This window comes from Dermacentor albipictus, chromosome 1 (assembly GCF_038994185.2).
Source record: "Dermacentor albipictus isolate Rhodes 1998 colony chromosome 1, USDA_Dalb.pri_finalv2, whole genome shotgun sequence".
Taxonomy (NCBI): domain Eukaryota; kingdom Metazoa; phylum Arthropoda; class Arachnida; order Ixodida; family Ixodidae; genus Dermacentor; species Dermacentor albipictus.
In genome coordinates this window covers 114,512,401-114,525,436 of record NC_091821.1, presented here as the reverse complement: position 1 = coordinate 114,525,436, position 13,036 = coordinate 114,512,401, and the positions used below count along the sequence as shown (strand labels likewise).

The 13,036-nt window shown below is 44.4% G+C and overlaps 1 long non-coding RNA gene across 4 annotated transcripts in view; it reads right to left on the bottom strand.

Annotated features, from left to right (window-relative positions):
• LOC139055569 (uncharacterized) overlaps positions 1 to 13,036 on the bottom strand; it is a 135,609-nt gene that overhangs the window by 78,115 nt on the left and 44,458 nt on the right. For all 4 annotated transcript variants that reach the window (XR_011511864.1, XR_011511862.1, XR_011511868.1 and 1 more), the window contains exon 8: positions 10,047 to 10,170. This is a non-coding gene — a long non-coding RNA (uncharacterized lncRNA). The remainder of the gene's footprint in view (positions 1 to 10,046; positions 10,171 to 13,036) is intronic.

The window sequence follows — 13,036 nt, the reverse complement described above, 5'->3', positions numbered from 1 at the left end:
TCGCGAAAAATGACATTTCGTATCTTCACGCGGCAAAAACGTACATGACAACAGATAGGATGCCCTATCGCATGACCTTCTATCAGCGCGCGCGGCTTCTCGGCCTTGTTAAAACATTGAACTGCAATTAACTGTCTTTCTATTCTAGCTTCGTTTCTGTCACTTACAATGCGCAGTTATATCTTCGCTTGTTGCGTGTAGAAATGTGGTACCATGTCCTCCGAGATGGCGCGGCGCGCGTTATAGCGACTTCCTCGGAGGTCATGGTGGCGCTGTCAGAACTTTTGCCCACGGCCAAAGGACCGCGTTGTCACCAGCTAGCACTAGGATTTGCAGCAGCCGCCGCAATTTATTACAGAGGCATGTTGTTTTTGGAAGGGTGAAAAAGTGACAATGAGGATGGTCAATGAAAGTTGCATTCGCCGTTCTGCTCTCCCAATACAGGGCGGTGTCGCTCGGCTTTCTCAATGCTGCTGGCGTCGGCACACCTATTTTTCTTTTCTATTCTTTTTTTAGAGATTGCTAACATCGAGACATTCTGCTTACAAAATTTGTACGCGCTTTTGGAAGTAACCGCTTCAGGTATAAACCCCCTGGAGAATGAGCGGTTCGTTGCGATAGAAAAAAAAAACTGTCGTTAGAAATCGGTTGTCATTCACTTTAAGCTTCATATCTAGCTTTTCTGGACACGTACAAACTTGCGCTCCTAGCGGCCGCTGCAAGAAGCTAGCGCGTTTTTATTGGAACGAGTGGGTTTTTGGCGAATAATTAAAGCTGTAGGTCGATTACTGAAAAAGGCAGGAGACAGACATGTTCTATAAGACAATCCACAGGAGACAAATGCAGTGATCATTCCATGGAAAGCTAGAATTTTATTCCCAGAGCGGTTAAATATTCAGCAATGGAAGCCTATGGAAACGACGAAAGTTTGCCCTCGATTTCAGAGACTAAATCGGTCGCTTTCATAAAGCTACGGCTTCTATCGTAAAAGCCGCTGCAGGATATGTAGCCCGGAGAATCAGCTTTCGATTAATGCCTAACTCGACTCTTTACACATAGTTTAACGATGTTCCTAAAAGTGATTTTTGAAACACAGTCGTGCAAATTCACGTGATATCTATAAAAACCCGGGCGTATCACTCGCGAAATCTGTGGAAGCCGTGGCTGAGTCGTTTAATCGCTTGCACGTATCGTTTGGCGTCTCGCTGGCAGCGCTTCGATGCCGCACTGCGTGACATATTTTTTCGACGGCACGTAGGACTGAGTTCGACATTCTCCCACGAGAGGGCCGAAACAGAAACTCAAGATTTGGTTTCGGTTTTGGTTTTTTCAGGAGGGCCCTTCAAATATTATATTTTCTATTTTTACTTCCTAAAACGTAGCAATGGGTTGCTCATTTGTTAACTCATCGCTTTTATTATCAGATTTCATTCCTTCGACAACATAGCAACAAGCATGCGCATGTCTTTGTGTTGCGTTAGAAAAAGACAACAAAAGAAACCATCGTGCCTTGTAGCATGGACATTCGACAATTCTGGATATTGCACCTTCACCATTCTGTGTAAATTCACGGCAATGCAAATGCGTAACTGAATTTTAGAAAATTTTGTTTGAATATGTCAGCCGAGTATCAACAAGTACCAACTGACTACGCTGAGAGGGTAGTTCCTTCTAACATATGCATTCATGGCACTTAGTCGAAACATTGGCGGTGCGTTAAAGCATTGTTTTGGTCAGGAATTGGCGGTTACGTTTCACGACAGGAGGAAATGGTTGTACACGCTCTCGACAGAGGGCACATTGATTTCAAGAAGCGCCAAATTTAAACCGTGAAGCGATTTATTACAGCTGGAGTTTGAAGGGTAATTGCAGAGCGAGTGTCGGTCAGTCTGTTTGCATGCGCATGTTTTTGTGAGACATCAGGGAAAGAAATGGAGTGTATATGCGTGTGCACGGATTGAGCGTGCGTGCGTGTGTACTTGCACTTGCGTGTACGCGCATGTTTGTTTCCGTATTTGAATCTGCGTGCGCACGAGTGCGTGTATGCACGTGCGAGCATACGCGCGTTTGCGCGCGCGTGCTGTTCCGTGTGCATGCGCGTTCTTTTTTGTGCGTGCATGTATGTGTGGGCGTGTGAAAATGCGAATGGCGGCGAAGATGTGTCGTATCTGTGTGCGTGCTTGTGTGTGTGCGTGCGAGAGTCCGTGTGTACGTGTGTGTGTGTAAGAGAGATAGAGCATTTTCCCGCTTACATCTACTCTCGGGGATGAATGGGATACAGAGGTTATTTAAACCCATATTTAGCGAAATCAATCCCGAAAATAGAAACGCCTGAGCCATTAATAACACCACCCCTGATTTCGTCACGATGGCACCGTCCCCATCGGCACGGCTCTGTGAGCAGCCACTGAACTGCTCACTTTTGTTATCTTCCTTCCCTCGGCGGAAGCGCATTGTCTTGATTCCAGTAACATGCTAAATCTGCACCATCATTGCGTCATGCGTCGTTTTTGCGTCCAAGCAAGCCTTCGGTGGCACACGTATGCTGCTATATTGACCCCAAAACATTAAACTGCTTGCCTTTGAAAAAAAAACAGCGAGAATAAAAATCGAAAGCGGGCTGCCCACAAGCGACATGCTCCCGGAGGCATACTTTTGGCGACATCACAGTAGGCTAGGTGCTGTCTGGTTGACTTTACAGGTTTCCAGGGTTTGACTGACGGGCTAGTTGGTTCATTATCACAGAAAGAACAGCGCTTCAAGTTGTTAGAGCAGTGTGTGTGTGATTCCTCATTGATACCAAGTCCAGTCTTGAAGCGCTGTTCTGTGACTTTAACGACGTTTTCTTTTTTTGCGTCAGTTACGCTTTTCAAGAGCGTTTAATTGGAAAATTTTTGTTCGAATGGCTCTTACAGAAGCATGTTTAATCGTAATTTCTTCGCTCGGCTAGATATTCTTGAGGAGGGACTCCAAACTACTCATTTTCTTTAGCCACCTTAGATCAGTTATTGAAAATTTATTTAACGTAGCCTAGTCAATTACTCACACAACTTCCCAACTTACTCCGTATCTAGAGGTTACCAATCTGAACATTCGAATGATAAAATGATGTCACCAATATTTGTATTGGTTGAATAGTTTGATTTGGGGCAGTTAAGAGCAGCCGGAAAATTGATGGTGTATAGGCTTCTTATAAAGCCAGTATGAGAGCTTGGACTGGTTGTCCTGGCGCAAATCAAGTTAGCGCAAGTCCGACATGTGTCCAACCGTGCACTTCTGCATTTCTAGCCGATTCTCCTACATTTTACAAGAAGCACCTCAGCGCCAGGGTATATCACACAAGGTGTGCGAGAACATTGTGCGCGCTCCTGATTAAACTTTCTCAGCGTTGGTGGCATCAGGCTCGCTTTCCTGGCACCATCAGGAATAAAACCAGATGCCTGGGGGAAAGCATTGGATAGAACTTCAGCACTTTGTAACATATGGAGCAGCGCTGACATGCACGTTTGAGCGAAAAGTACTGTGGTATTAGGATTAAGGTTTTGCTGCGTATATTTTCGCTGTCTAATGTTAAGACCTAAAGAAGAATATACTGGGATTTTGCAGCAATTAATGCTGGCATACGCACAGTCACGTGAAATACAAGCTCCGACACAGTGCCCGTGGTGGAACTGGCCCCTGGTGTACAGGGCTACATTGAACCACGAAATACTGGTTGGATAAGTACCAGTAACCGGAAAGTGTTTACCTCTGGAATTTTTGGTATGTCGTCGCCGCTGTGCAATCTTGGGGGCCCTTTCTACCACGAGTACTATGTTTCTGTACTATGTACTGTACTATGTGTACAGTTGCTTTATTTAAAGCAACTGTACATTATTATTTTTTTATTTTTTGGGTTAACTTCCTTTAACGTCAAAACACTGTTCCAAAGTTATTGGTTAGCTCAAAACGCTCCTGCATGTATTTTTAATACCCAGAATGTTGTCACGGATTCCATACAGAGCGTTATCTAATCAGATTGCGCGGGTGAAGCGAATGCTGGCGTACGTACATTCTCGATCAGGTGTGAGCGCCGGAGTTTAGCTCCAATGTACGAGCGTTCCAATCTGATGAACCGATGCCTTGATCCGTAGACCGGATTCAGAGGAAGCATTACTTTGCGCGCAGGCATCATTGTGCTCTGAGTGTTACTTCCTTTTTTTTCAGTGAAAGCTCGCCCTATAATGAGTTAGATTCGTGACTCTCTTATTTTGAATTTCCTTGTTCTTCGCATCTCTGCAACGTGATGGTATAGGCGTGCTACATTTTCATTGAGTCAATACTGGAAAATGGTTTTGGTCTTTTTTTTTCCGTATGCGTTTACACATTCAACACAGTAATGTAATATTCATAACATACCTATTAATTTAGGAGATTGTAAAAGACAGCAACGTTGTATTAACAGGAGGTCTTAAGAATAAAGAAAATTTAAATGCATATTGGCCGGCTTTCACCTCATCGCACGGAATGAAATTTCAATAAAATCATCCTTATAATATTTAAAAGCCTATCCGCTTGGAAACATTTCATCAGAGTTGTCACTTTGCAATCTGATACCAATAACAAGATGTTAAAAACATGACTCAAACGTTGTTGACACACCTAGGAAGAATTTTCTGATGATCACAAGTGAAGAGCCATACGGTGGATCAATTAGATTTCTTGACTTAAAACTAAGTTTGGGCTCTAATCATTGTTGTTGGCAATACGAACCACGTGCAAATAAGCCTCTTTTGTTCTTCGAATCTGCGCATTCGGAAGTCGTAAAACCAGCCATAATTGAGTCACAGATGTTACAGAAACGCGTTGCAAAAATCGTGCCATCATAGCATTGCTGACAGCTTTCGGGAGCAAACGTGCAGGCTCACGGGGGAAGGTTATCCGTTCCATGTATTAGTATCTGTGGCACAATGTGTGCTGAAGGAAATTGGAACCAGGGCACCATTATCTGGGAAACAGCCTTCCGGTCCAAGCACACGAGAAAAAATAGTGATGCCGTACATCCATTCGATCGCGCACGGAGTTAAGAAAATTGGTAAAAGATGCGATGTAAAAGTAGTGTTTTCCGCACCGGAAAAATTGCTGAGCATGTGTGCAAAGGTAAACCCAGGTGCCACACAGAAACGAGGCTGTGAAACACAACACAGAAAAAAGTTCGTCGACTGCACTAAGGGAGTGGTACATTCTATTCCACTTCAGTGTGGTAGAAACTATATCGGACAGACTGGACGACGTTTGAAATAAAGATTAAAGGAGCATAACTATAACGTTTCAAAAGCAGTCGCCGGACACCTTGGGATACATTGTAGAGATTGCGGATGTCGGCCATTCTTTAAGAAAAGCAAGATTGTGAGCAAAGATGGCAGCCAAATGACACGAGAAATAATCTAAGCCGCTGAGATTGCACGTTTGGAAAGTATGAGCGTGAGCATGCCATCAGTCTTCCTTAGTGCAAAGGAAATAGATTTCCTCACGCGCTAATCTGAAATTTTGTATCGTGGTTCCTTTTTTGCGATGTCAAAAATGATCACATGACAAAGCTGGCTTGGCATTGGTGGATGGCCATGTTTGTAAAAATATTTTTGTTTTTACTACTTTTTTGTGAGTAGAACTTTTGCGAAACCATTGTTAACAATGTAACAAAATTACGTAAGATATAAATCGACATACCAAATTTGTCCGCTTAGGATGCTCTCATGGATACAGTTTACAGAACTGCGATATCTATTCTAGGTGCAGAGCTGCGAATTTGCAAGCTCCGTGCTTCTATTTTTTTCAAGCTTACCAATGTTCGAAAATCCGTTTTAAAACATCCAGAACTAATTCGAAATTCTGTGTCTCACATTCAAGAGAAACTAAAATGCTCTTTTAAATGCAACAAATTTCATTAAAATAGGTCCGTTGGTTAGAAAAGCGTTTTTGCGTTTTACATGTATTTGAATAGGCGACATCGGAGTCAGGCCCGAGCGAAAGCTGCCGCGAAATGCTTCCGATGATTATTCTAGTCCCTTGACTTCGCAGCATTAAAAAAAGAAGAAGAGAAAGAAAATACCATGATTGCTTTTGGGGAAGCCTCTGAAAAGCCCGGAATCAATCACTGGTGCCATCGCGACTAACCGTTCTTAGGATGACAAGTAATTTTCAGCCGACGAGCGGCCACTCTTTATCAAGAACACTGATAACGCCGGTCGGGCAAGCTTTGTGGGGAAGGTCAATGCGCAGGGATAGCTTTTAATTCTTTTATTTTAGTTTCGTTGACGTCACCAAACGTCACCGCGGGAAGTTTGAAAAGTTTAAGGTCACTACGCCACGTTGTGGCACTCCCGCGAACTAAACCCTCCTCTCCGGAAAAGCTGGATATGGTCGTACATGAGCTGAGGCAAAGCAAATAAGAAGAATAAAGTTGTTTTAAGGCAAATAATTATTATAGGCTGAGTTTCTTCGTACTGCATGTCTATGTGTTTCTTTTTATTCTTGAGTTCTTCGTATGTGGTCTAATTCGTGGTCTAAGATCGCTAACTAACAGTTGACGTCGCTAACTAACAAGTGTGTTATGCTCAATGGACGAATAAATAACGCATAAATGCTGCACACATGTCGGCCTATAGGTATATCCAAGACACAGAGACCTCTTAATGAAATACCGAATGATATTCAGTTACTGCTTCTTTGAATTGTGATATTTGCACTGCACCTTCCGGATATGTGCCACCGAATGCTGCGGTTTATAGCACACAATATTTTGACCGAGTATATTGTCCCAGTGAGCGCCTCCTTGTTCTACGTAATCATGCACTAAATCTCGACATCAAACCTGTAAATATCAAGTCGGCTTGATGGTATTTTAAAGCAAATGGACTTCCATAAAAAGACCGCCTGATATTCAAGGGGTTTTTGCTACGACAAGGCCAGTTATGTCGCGACAATAGACGACTTTTTGTTACGACAAAACGACAAGCTCACGCGCTTTTTCTTGAATTTTGAAATAGTATATCTGTGTGTTTATTACATTCTGAAGCTGCGCAAATAGTAGTTCGAACTTTTAGAACAACCCTAATGCATTTTATCTTTTTTTTGCGCAGTCTAAACTCATCGTAGTCATTGCGAAGTTATTTCGGGCTGTTATTAAAGTGCGGCGGTAGACACTACGGCATACACGGACCGTACCACGATAGAGAGAAATTATATCCAAGCATTGCTATCTCAGGGGAGTTCGTTTACATTTCAACCGGTGCTCGGGCGATGGCCATTCTTCAGGCTTCCGTGGGTCCATTTCTAGGGGTATAAAAAGGCGTCCTCTGAAGGCGCCGTCTCTGTTGCATCTGCCCAGCGGAAGCATTTTTCTTCTCGGACACCGCGTGGGCAAGCAAGCAGGCTTTGTGGAGCCCGGATTTTTTTTTTTCCGGGAAAGGTGAAGCGTTGTATCTCTCCAAGCGGCAGCCGGATTGGCTTGTCGTGGCGTATGCGGAGAAGGCATATTTCTCAGCCAGACAGTTTTTCGACCACACGAAATGGCTGCTGCGACAGCTATCGCCTGGGGCAGGGCACAGCACGCTGTTCATATTGATTTCTTTCTGGTGCTCGAAATTTGAGTGCATCCGTGCCATTCCGCAGCGCACGCGATAGCGTGCCGTCGGTGCTCGTGTGAGTGGAGTCGGCCGCCCTGTACCCCTCGTGCCCTCGCGAAGAGTGTCTTCGCGCATGTGCGTACGAGCCTACGACGGGGCACAGCTGGCGATCAATGAAACACGGTTACTTGTTTGCCAATGTGCGGCCTGGCACCGCTTGAGAGGGGCACACTCTTTTGTGCTTCGTAGATCGAAGAGGCTGCATGACTGCAAGGCCTTCGTCTTCTTGGTTTTCTTACTCTTTTCGACAGAGGGCGCGAACAGCGCTGCCACCGTGCACACGTTCCAAGCGCTTGTCTTGCTTGCGCAGGTGTTATCTGGGAACGGAAGCGCCCCTGTCCTTATCGCGCCTGTCCATTGCCTGACGCGCCGTCGGAGTCGCACCATAGAGAAAGGATTTCAACAAGAGGGGACATTTGGCGAAAACTAGCAACAGGAAATGCGTCATCCTAGTAATAATGTCGACCGTTTGCTGCCACGAGCATAGCAAAAATAAAGAATGTAAAATCACGTTAACAGATATTGTTTCATTTTCTTTTTATTCTTTCACTGCAAAACTATGAATGTCTGCGCATAAATTAAGTTGCACTTTGCGACGTACCTTTCTAGCGCTACAGACAGGCCAGCGACGCGCCAGATGCATGCGTCATACGTCAGACACGCCGCCGAAGCTAGCCAGGCCGGCTGCGCATGTAAGCGTTCACCTGTTCGGCGACCCATCTGCCTGTTCTTTTTCTTCCTTTTCTTTAAATTTACCCTGGTTTGTTGGGCTCATGACGTATTCTCGCGCTCCTTCTGCACTTCGACACGGCACTACTGCACTACTGTCATGGTAAAGAGAGAAATTTTGTTTGACAGCCTGCGACGCATTTCAAGCAATTAAGCTTACGGCACGGAACCTAGACTTGTGACGCAGTTAGCGATACACAGCTCAGCCATCCCGGCGCAGTTAGCTTGAATTAATGACTCTAACTGGGAGATGTTTGCGACGCTTTCTGTGGGTCCCACATTACTGTAACTAATTTAGGTATTTCTTGCGCCTGGTGTTGTGACGCAGCTAGCGCAAAGCAGTTCGGCCGTGTGACGCACTTAGTTTCGCGTGTACAGAACCTTACTGGGACCAGTTCGTGACGCTTTCTCTGAACCCGAGTGTTATTGTAATGAACTTCGTTACTTTTTGGGATACTTTTGAGGCACGCTCGCAGCGCCGGGCGTTGAGACACAGTTAGCGAAAAGCGTATCATATTGACCGCTACTAAAGACGGGGATAGGGGAGGAGAACACAAAACGATGACCGCCCGTGTTGCGATTTGTGTTCTCTTCCCCTATGCTCGTTTTCATTAGCAGTCAATATGATATGCAGTAAACACCGACTAAGCCAAACTCAAGTTCTTCTGTAGCTAAAAACAGCTCGGCCGTGTGACGCAGTTTTTCGCGTGTATTGAATCTTAGTGGGACAAGTTCGTGACGCTTTCTCCGACCCCCAACATTATTGTAATTGATTTCGTTACATTTTGGGATAATTTTGAGGCACACTCGCCGCGCCTGTCCTGACGCAGCGAAAATCACCTTGGCCGTGGGGATAAAGTTAGTTTGGCGTGTATTGAATTTTAGTGCGACAATTATGTGAGGCTTCTTATGGCCCCGCAATGCATACATACCTTCTTTTGGTACTCGCACTTGTCGAAAACGCGATGAGCGATTGCCAAGAGCGATAACACGAGGGTGTGTTGCTTGCGCCGCCAGAACGGGCAAAAGATAACGTCAAGGAGCTCAAACACCAGAAACTTGTCACGCCTCATTTCACAAGGCGTCTCGCGTCTTTATAAAATTGCACCTGGCACATATTCGATGGAGGCTTTTAAAGGTCGTTCGCAATCATTTCAATAATAAAATGATTCCACACCAAGACCGCGCGCGGTTGAGCAGTAAAAAGGGGAAAAAATGCCGCGCCGATCAGCACAGCCAGCTTAACGCGTTCCAGCTAGCGTTCAAAACGCGCGCACCCATAACCGAAACCGGAAGTGTGGTTCAGGTATTATAGTCGGCGGCTTGGTGCGCTGCAGTCAATTTGGCCGCTGGGCTCTATGGGAGTGTCCGCTCTTGTTGAATCCTTTCTCTATGGTCGTTCTGTCTCCCGGTCAGACGCAGCAATTCGCACGCGTTAGATCGGCTTTACCGTGTATGCTTTACGCTCGAGTGACAGTTTACTTATGTTGCTCGTACGTCAGTCCCACAGACAGAAACATCTCAGAGTAAAATTGATTTTGAAGAACGACCAAGAAATATGGAAGGAAGTAAATGGGCTGCGAGAGTGTTCAGATATTTGTGCAGAAAAAAAATTGACTCGGAGTGGAGGAAAATAACAGGGAAGCTTACCAGTAAGTATGTAATCCGTATGGTCAGCCACATGGCAACGAAGAACGTCAATAGCAAATTGAGAGAGGCTGAGACACTCTCATAGGGGGCGGCAGTGGAATAGAAACCTGCAATGAGTAATTACCTGAAAAGAAAAAAAAAGAAATTAGGAAAGAAATGATTTATGATAACTCAAAGCGAAGCTCCTTACTTTTCGAGGCGTGATCAGGATGCCTTAGAACGCGTAGTTATAAAGGGAGGTACAACAAAGACAAAGAAGCATGTGCTTGCTGCAGCAAAGCTAGCGAAACGATATAACATGTTTCATTAGAATGTGAAGATATCTACCCAGCTGTCGGTTTAAGTTCCTCTGGCCTTCTTGAAGGCCTCGGGTTCAGGGATAACAGGGGGAAGCAAATATATATTCAAAATAGATTAGTTAGAGGCGATCGGAGGTTTGGTGGCAGAGAGGTATATAGGGAGACCCCAAACAAATCAAGCGTACAATAACTGAGTTCCCAGTAATGGTTCAAAAAGTTTGATACTGAGAATTATTTGTGTTTGTGTGTTTTCTCAAAACTATAGGTGGGGCATTAGGTAAAATAAGAACAACTTGGTGCAGCACCCACCAACCTGTTTCAAAGGGGACGCATATAACATCCGTCCGTCCGTCCGTCCGTCCGTCCGTCCGTCCGTCCGTCCGTCCATCCATCCATCCATCCATCCATCCATCCATCCATCCATCCATCCATCCATCCATCCATCCATCCTATCCATCCATCCATCCATCCATCCATCCATCCATCCATCCATCCATCCATCCATCCATCCATCCATCCATCCATCCATCCATCCATCCATCCATTCATCCATCCATCCATCCATCCATCCATCCAGTCCACACTTCTTACAGTCCACATTTCTTTGTGCCTGGTAGAACGAACACTTGTGTTTGCTTTTAACTTAGCAAGATTAATAATGGTATTGTTACCATACTTAACAAAAGTTTTATAGCACAGCATCAGCCCATAAATATATAAACAGAACACTGGGAGAATTTCATACTTTGTAAAAAGAAGTTTTGTAGAAGAAGCATAATGTACAGCAGCAATATGTCGTATGGCTCTTTTCTGCAGCAAATACAGTTTGCGCAAATTTGTTACGCCAGTAGTACACCACACTATGCTGCAGTCCTGCAACACAGAGGACACTAACGCATTGTAGACTACAATCTTCACCTTTGTAGGAAGAATACATCGCGTACGTGCAAGGACACCAATGGCAGACGACATCTTTGAATGGAGGTTTTCGACATGTACGTACATTCCATGCAAGATGCTTTGAAAAATGTATTCTAAGGGTTTTAACAGAATCCAGCAACTCTAACTGCTGAGAGCCCAAAAATAAATTCAACTTCTTTGTCAGCGTTTTTCCTTAAGGCGTGTTCAAAATAACTTGTGTTTTTGAAGGGTTTATATTTAAAGACTTCACCGTGGCCCAGGCATCTAGGTAAATTAAGGTACAGTAATGGTCGCTGGTTCCAGCAACGGTACGTTTCAAGACAGGTTCATATGACACATAGTGTATTTATAAAAAGAAGAAAGAAATGCGACAATCCCAAACGATTCCTATAATAATAATTGCTGAAACAAAGATACCCACCTGGACTGTGGACATTTTTCGGATGTTAATTCAATATGACTGGGCCCAACGAACATGCTCAGAAGAGGGACTGCAGTTTTCAACAATCACGTTCAGAATTGGAATTTATTTCCGCTTAGAATGGTCTGCAGTGTCTTTTTTCTCATACTCCGAGATGAATACATTATTTGCCACACTTTCAACAAAATGCACATGAATGGGCTGTGTTGATCAGGTTACTTGTCAGCTAAAACATGTTACGATCTCTAAAGTGTGTTGATAAGGGAAGAACAAGTGCAATGTCCACTTTTACTGTTTGATATCTTGTTCAAATGTATTCCTGGTGCTGGCTGCAGAGCTTTAACCTGCACCCTTATTTCTTTTGTTTACATTTTTCAATTTTTGTTAAACTGCTTAATTATTTTTCCCACCCTGCTATAATCCCGATACCGGGATTGCAGTATAAATGAATAAATAAATAAATAAATAAATAAATAAATATTTTGAATAATCTGTGCGTTATCTACTAAGACCAAGAAATGACATTTATTCTAGCTAGCATCTATTCAACTATAAGTCTCTGTTTGAAAATCTCTCGCGCTAACATAATTTGGAGTTATTTACGTAAAGCGTGTCACGAGAATTTCACTACATATGCGCTGGAGCGTTCATGGCGGCCCCATCGAGCGCCACGAAATGGGATCTACGCGCCCTGGCTGCTCAACAGAACAATCCACTTAGTGGCGGCTGAGTATCAAGTTAAAACATGGTGACTTTTCTTTTCTGGGCACATCAACTATGACGCTAAAATCTACAAGCGTGAGCGATCGCTTGCCGTAAAACATTCCATATATTAGAAGCGAGAACAAGAGCGCGTTTTCAAATCGTGTAAACGATAAACCGACCCTATACGCGAGTCGCCTGCACTACATGCAGCCGGCTCGCGCTACGAAATGCGCTCACCCAATCATGAGCTATTGAGGGAAATCATCTTTGCTAAAACTTACCCATCAGTGTAGCTGACCTGTGATGGCACGAAGGAGACACGAATACACAGACACCAAGGAACAGGCCATAGAGTTATTACACTGACTCTAGAGGACAAGCTACCCATAGGGTCCATGTATTGAAATCGGGAACCGCAAGAGCGCCGCTCTGTTGCTTCGCTGAGGCTCCCAGCTCCTGAGACGCTTGCTAGACTTGGCGACAGTAGTCAGCTTTAATATGGGAACCGATAGCTTCCGTAGCAGTGGTAACAGCGTAGCAGCGTCTCGCTTGTGTAGTGGTGTGATGTGGTGTGCGTGCAGCCGTTTTTGGGGCATTATAAGTTGGTTCTTTATTCTACGGCTTTATTCTATGTTGTGGGTGTG